We start from the raw sequence: 7,038 nt of genomic DNA, 5'->3' as shown, positions 1-7,038 counted from the left end.
GACATACACAGAAATTCAGCTTACATCGCCCGTGTAGGAATGGAACTCGTTCGTAAATTTAGGACTTTAGCCGTTCAGACTGTCATAAAGAAATCAGGTACAGGTCTCGCATAGGCAGAAAAATCTGGTTCGGGGCACATTCGCCTGCAGTCTATGGAAAAGCCTCCAGGCAGCATTATTCTGCACCGCAGTGGTGTAGAACATTCTGAGAGAGTAATAGTTAAATCGTTCAATGCGAAGTACACAATTTTCAAATGTGTTTTGCTATCATATTGATTTGAGTGTAGTGGCCATGTAAGATGTTTACCACTAGCAAATGTCCTTTAAAACCGGGGGGGGAGGAAGCGAGAGTCGTCCCTCTTCTGAACTGCATCCATATGGAATAAGGCTTACTACAGTAGAATCACATTCAGCAAATGGTTCTTATGATTGACTTTCCCTCTCTTGAGTAACTTGGCAAAGAGATGAGACATATGTAGCCTCTAAAAGTGTCTTTAGTTTCCTTAGTGTTTGCAAGGCAGCCAAATGGGAGTGTGAATAGCTTTGTAAACAAGATATCTGTGTGAGCCGAGACCTTGCACTGATTGCCTGAAGGGAAATACCATTCCTTGGCCTTACTTGCCGTTTCACTGCTAATGCTCATAAATTAAGGTTCTGTCATGATTATAAGCTGTCTCTCTGGATGCTCTCCAGTGGACATCTTGATTATCGCTCAGCCTTTTGTCTCGCCCTCGATAAGGCTGCGCAAAGATACGTGCACATCCATACTTACTATACTGCCGTATTTAGTAGTGTAATTTCCTTGCGTTGCAAGGAGACTGGAAAGCGTTTTGTTTTTTAATGCTTCCCCTTTTCTCAACTACCCCGAGGTGATCTGTGTTTTAATTAGTGGTGTAAGACCCGATTTTCTCGTATAATTCTCGACCCGCGAAGACTTAAAAGGGCCATTCCATTTTTTTCAAAACGCTAGCTGAAGAGGGATTGGAGCTATCGACGCTCGTTGTCAGAGAGGGGAACTGTAAGTTGAAGCAGCAGTCAGTCACAAGGGCTTTGTTCTTCAGGGGTAGAGTACGTGCGGTTGCGATAGTCGCTGCTTTAAAAGCTCCATCTGGAAAATCAGCGTTGAAGTTTCTAATATAAGCAAGCCACTCGAATGGTAAAATTACCCTCGCGTATTATGTTCTGGCGTCATTGTTACACTGCAAAGATTTAGTCATGTGTTAAAGTCCTCCTCAAGTGCACCACCTTCCGCTATAAAGCAAACCTTCCTCTCGGTTTACAAGTCTGTTCCTTTTACTCAAGCACCCCCGACCCACCTTCCCAACTTGTCGGCTCATCCCTGGTGAATGTATTAAATGAAGTTACAAGATAGGAGTACTTAAGAGGCCAGGGCCTCTGAGGTTTCTCCCAAGCTTGGCTCGCTCATCCATGTCTGGTTTTTTTTCCCCCTCTCTTGTTTCAGCTACTGGTTCACTTATTTGTGTTTCTGAGGTCTTGCTTTGTCGGAGTGGCTTGTTGTGTGGAGCAATCAGGTTAAAGCAAACAGAGTGTGTCTACTCGTGGGTTTGTGTGTGTTGATTGTGTCCGCCACAGCTTTTGTTAAGTGTTTATTTTTAATGAGCGCAAGTGGCGACAGGCTCCTATAAAGCGAAAATGAGTCATGTAACTGAGGAGGGAGAGGAATGCATTTTGCTGTTTGATTCTGTAACAGAATAGGCGTGGCAAGTACAGAGTCAGCCATTTTACAATATCGCAATATTTTGTCAATGAGGATGACGATACGGCCGTGATTTGACAACAAAAAACGTCTGCGATATACGGTCAGAACTAAAAAAAACAAAAAAAAAATAGGAAAGTTCCATACCACTTTTTTTCAGACCGATACCAGTACAAGTACTCAACTTTTTAGTTCCCGATACAAAGTAACGGTACCACTAGTACTTTTGATACATACGATTTTTATCAAACTAACAAAATCCATTTTAAAGAATACATAGAATATAAAGAATACATATCCCAAAAGAATAAATAAAATAAAATTTGTGGTAAATTCAAATGATCTTTTTTTTCCATTTGTATACCCTTTTTTATAGAACACACAAAAAAATGAATTTAAAATAAATGAATAAATAAAATCAAACACAAGAAAAAGTCCCAGTCAAAATATGTGGTTGTACAATTTATTTTCATGGATTAAAGTGAATTGCAAGGGATTAGATTGAATAAAATAGTGCTTCGAGTAACATTTATGAATACCTCTAAACAATACCGTTTAACCGGCAGCACAGGTTTGGCATCTTGTTCTGTCCTGACCTGAGGCACAGTTTAATTCAACTGTAGTGTCTCAGTCTGCACCCACTTAATCGCTCCTCCCTAAAAAAAAACTAAAACAAAAACTACAGAACCAATCGGTTTATCAAATCAAAGTAACACCAACTCAATTTCGAGAATCGTGGAGCAGCCAGATGTTACAAACATGATGCAATAATGTTGAGTGTTGAAATAAATTTCCTTCTTTGCAGTGACTAACCATTATTGGTTCTGCTTGGGTTGACGATAGTCTTGAAGGAGGTTGCTCATGGGGGGGGGGGAAGGGATGGTGATGGATTGCTTGGATGCTGAACAGAAGTGAATAGACACAGTCAGCTTCTCAGATACATGCTTAGGCCTGTAGAATGTGGACTGCTTCGCTTGTAACTGCACCGGTTGTCTCCTTTCATTATCGGTTAATGGTGGCCAACTTGACAGAGCCATGTGATAAACAGAGGAGCTGTGAAATCCTGGAGGTGGAGTTCTCGTCGGCCCGATAAAGGGATCTCATCCGGCAGGGGAGGGGAACTGGCGCCCGTCAGCCGATCCAGCTTTGCTCAACAAAGCCATCGCGGAGGCTGGCCGCTCGTTTCCTTCTCCCGGGCCGACCGAAAGATCCGCTTTAAAATGAGCCGGCACCACCCAATGTTATGTAGCGTCGCGTTTTACCCCTTTCCAGGACAGTGGTCGCCACACTAGACTATTCACAAGTTTTAATTTGTGCATAAAAGTTAGATTAGCTATGTGTAGTGCTGCTGCGGCGCACGAGTGTGTGTGCGTGCGTGCGTGTGTGCGCTTGCGCGTGTGTATGAGAGAGAGAGAGAGTATTTTATTAGTGTGTCGTTGTGTAACAACATCCTGTCTACACTAGCTTTGATTCAACTATGGGATTAGGCCTAACTCTAACAGAGGAACATAGAGGGAGGAATGCAGTTCAAGCATGTGCAGTTGTTTGTTAGGAAGAGAGCCCAAGTTTGAATACCAAAACATTATTTTTGTGAAATTTTACTACATCGTAACTTGACAATGCCATGAACAGTTCTTTATTCTTGTTGTCTCATAATATCGTGGCCTTGTGCAGTTTTTCCCTCTTATGACTTCATTCTCATAAATTACCATCTAGTTCACGTAGAGGTTTTTCCCCTACCAATTCGGGCTTGTCTTATTTACGACTAGAGTTGTAATTCTGACTTTATTCTTGCGTTTTTTTTTTTTTTTCACCCTTTTTCATTTCAACCAAGAGCTAATTTTGTACAGTACAGCTACTTTCAAACGTGTGGACCATGTTTCACGTTAACAAACTGACAAACTGGAATTTCTTGTATAATTCTGTTTCATAAAAAAAAAAAAATCTCCCAAAGATGCAAATGCAGATTTTCTTGGACGACATTGTAAGAAAAGCCATTTTCAGTCACTGATTGTGTGACTGGGGTTCATTCGCCTGTCTTTCATGTAGGCAGCGTGGGTTGAGTGTAAATGGTTTTCTGTCTTCACATGCGTCCTACAATTGACTGCTGACCATTCCAAGGTGTTGTCTGCCTTTTACCCAAAGTGATCTGGGAGAGGCTCCAGCTCCCCGGAACCCTGAACAGGGAAGACGGAATAGAGAAGGAGCAGATAAGTCTACATTCGATGAGTGTAGAGCTGGATGATTAATCAAAATTTCAGCGTGATTTCAATTTTGACTTCTCTCAATCTTTAAAACGTTCTAATCAAAGAAAAACAATGAATGTGCAGAACGGCACGGTGTGCTTACAAGTTGCCAATGTTAAAGTACCCCGATTGCACCATGTTGCTTGCATAGCAAGTGTGTAGTATGTGATTCTTCCATTTCTGAGCGTTCTTTAAGCTGTTTGATAGCACCCGGTTGGAGTTTACTGTAAAACTAAACACACAACAAAAAGAGTTACACACATTATATATTTACATATGAAACATGATTCGTTACAAGTCATCGCTAGCTGCTAATGCTAAAGTCAATGTAATATCCCTTTGAAATGCTAACGGAAACTTAGCATAGACTTCAGGAGTGATATTCCTTCAAAAAATGAATATTCACAAAAATGAATATTCACACACCAACGCTTTGGAAACACAATCACACAGGTAAGATAACACAACACAAAGGCATAAATTCTCCCAAATATGTGAAACATGAGTTACACTAATAGAGTTCAATCGCAACTTCTTATGTTCTTATTGTAAGTGTGTACTCCATCCACGCATGGCACCACACTGCCCCAAAGAGGCCAAAGTGCACAGGAACAGATGTTATTTATCTTTTTTTCATTTGTTTCAGTATATTCTTGTTTTACCTTCTTACTCATTTATTTTCTCATTGTCCTTTCAAGTTACATTTAAAGTGGAGTTTTCAAGGGATTTTTCCTTTCCTCAAAATTCAAGGATACAAATATCTAAAGACTTTTGTTTGTTTTCTGTCATACCAAGACACATTTCCACATGGCATGGCACGTAATACAACCCCTGAGGTCTCTGGTTAGCCTAGGAAGTCCCAAGACTTATGAAAATAGCATAAGATAAAATAAATATGCTAAAGAGATAGGGATGTAAAAATGTATCAAAATTCGATTATAAATGCTGAAAATATGCATCGATGTAAAAATAAATAAATAAAATAATCGGTTCGCAATCCCATGTTAACAATAGCCGCTCTCTCAGGTCGTGCCTACTACACCGCACATGTGCAGTAATGGTAATCCGGGTCATCCGTGATGTAAACAGGAGCATTGTGGGTAATGGTATCATGGCTTCTCGAGTTAAAGTTAACAATAGAATCCCGGGCGTATTTCACAAAGCTAATTAAAACGATGTAAATCTCCCTTTCATAGCAGCACGGCGGTGATAAACTAGCTTCTAAAAGGGAAGCACATTGTGGATGTTGCCCAGTTTCATTTATGGCATAGGGACAGTCATTTCTGGAAGCTAGCTAGTTAGCACACACAGGCTACCGTGTGCGTCAGAGCGAACATTGCACGCATGTCCAGTTGAGGTACGCTAACATTTTATGGAGTCTACTACGAATTAAGGAGGCATTAGTCAGCAAACTCACGTTTATTAAAAACCAAGACAGTTTTGTTGTACCCGCGGTTGACACATACCAAGTGTTGCGTTTAATAGCCCCGAAATCCCACTACTCAAAGTTAACATGTGACCTATTTTCCACAAACCCTTAATGGCAACACCTAACAACAAAAGACATAACATACCTAGGTCGTTAAAATATACTAATTTAGAGTGGTAAGAAAAATATGTTCCTCCTAATCTTTATTTTTTTCCATTCTGGGTGCATCCCACATTTTGAATGTGTAGATCAAATTATGCATATTAGAGAAGCAAAACAAAATCTTTTGGATTAAGGTTGAATAGAAACAAATTTAAAAACCAATACAAGGGTTTAATTTTATTTACCACAGTGCTTTTCCCTAAATTTACCCATGATTTCACTCTCTTCTACATTAAAAAAAAAGGCTTGGTGCCCAAGAAAAGTGAAATATGTTTACAAGAATTTATTGGTAATTTCATAGTATTAGTGCAACTCAGCATAGTGTATAGTTTTTGGTTCCATTTAAAAATGCACTAAACATTTACAGCTAAATAAAAAAATTCAGGCCACAGTATCGCCTTCAATTTCAATTACTCCATCATTTATAAACATGTCAGGAATGTTGGTAGCTGCAAAGTTTAATACAAGTTAAATGTACTTTGATCTTAAATGCCTTTATTATTCTTTTATGCATACCTTAAAGATTTCCAGCTGTAAGATACCGATGGTCATATAAGAGCCTGTTGCGATTATGCCGCGATTTACATATGATCCGATTAGTCGACTAGCAAAATAATAGTTTGTAGCAGCCCAACTAGACACGTTTGCGCCAAACATCAATGTGTTTGTGGATGGCTGCAGCACCACACTAGCGCACAGAGACAAGCATGGTAGCGATTAAAAAAAATATCAAAAAAAGAATTGAAAATAGGGAACTGAAAATTGAAATCGAATTGGGGCTCATTTTGTACTTGCCAAAAAGAATAGAGTGTTCAAGAATAAAGAACAACTAAGTTTATTCAACTTAGTTGAATAAATACTAAGTTTTGAAATCAATGAATTATCATTTTAAGAATTGTGCTGTCAATATCATTCAAGATAATCATGATCTATTTTTCTCACTCAATCCTGTTCAATGAAAAATATGTATGTCGAGGAGAAGTATGACTTACCACCAGAGTGGCGAGTACTTGCCTTGGGAGCTGGAAGAGGTTGTGTATAGGAGAAACCACCCCCGCCCCCTTGCCTCTATTGAAAAGCAGACAGCCAACATGGTTTGTAGGACAATGAAGGACCCCTCCACCACCCTCAATGCACATAGACACACATGCACACGAGAACAACACACCACCTTCAACTCAATTTCTATTGATCCCCACTGCCTGTCTCTTTCCTGCTCATGTTTGGCTTCCGTGCAAAAAGAGCCCATCACGCTGACTATTTGCTTTGGTTAATTGGATTCTGACAGTGATCCAATATCGTGTTTAAGACAATGAAAATGTGTCAAACCACCTGCTCAATGAAATGGAAATACTGCTGTTATTTCATAACGTAGTGCACCCCTTTGTTGTTTCCCTGCTGTTTTAGCACCACTTGGGGAGGGGTAGATTGAGCTGTTTTTTGAAGACAAAGCAAATTGTCATTTTCGCACTAAAATCACCATG

At 39.8% G+C, this 7,038-nt stretch overlaps 1 long non-coding RNA gene across 1 annotated transcript; it reads right to left on the bottom strand.

The window, feature by feature from the left end:
* Positions 1-3,501: 3,501 nt before the first annotated feature.
* On the bottom strand, positions 3,502-4,394 carry LOC147152583 (uncharacterized). The gene is made up of 2 exons (XR_015088683.1): positions 4,067-4,394; positions 3,502-3,894 (listed from the first exon to the last, which is right to left on the bottom strand). It is a non-coding gene; the product is annotated as an uncharacterized LOC147152583 (long non-coding RNA).
* Positions 4,395-7,038: the final 2,644 nt, after the last annotated feature.

The sequence above is a fragment of the Filicampus tigris genome, chromosome 1 (genome assembly GCF_054856515.1).
Source record: "Filicampus tigris isolate MCC_2025a chromosome 1, RoL_Ftig_1.0, whole genome shotgun sequence".
Lineage (NCBI taxonomy): Eukaryota > Metazoa > Chordata > Actinopteri > Syngnathiformes > Syngnathidae > Filicampus > Filicampus tigris.
Note: the sequence above shows the minus strand (reverse complement) of the source record. Positions and strands in the feature narration are given on the sequence as shown.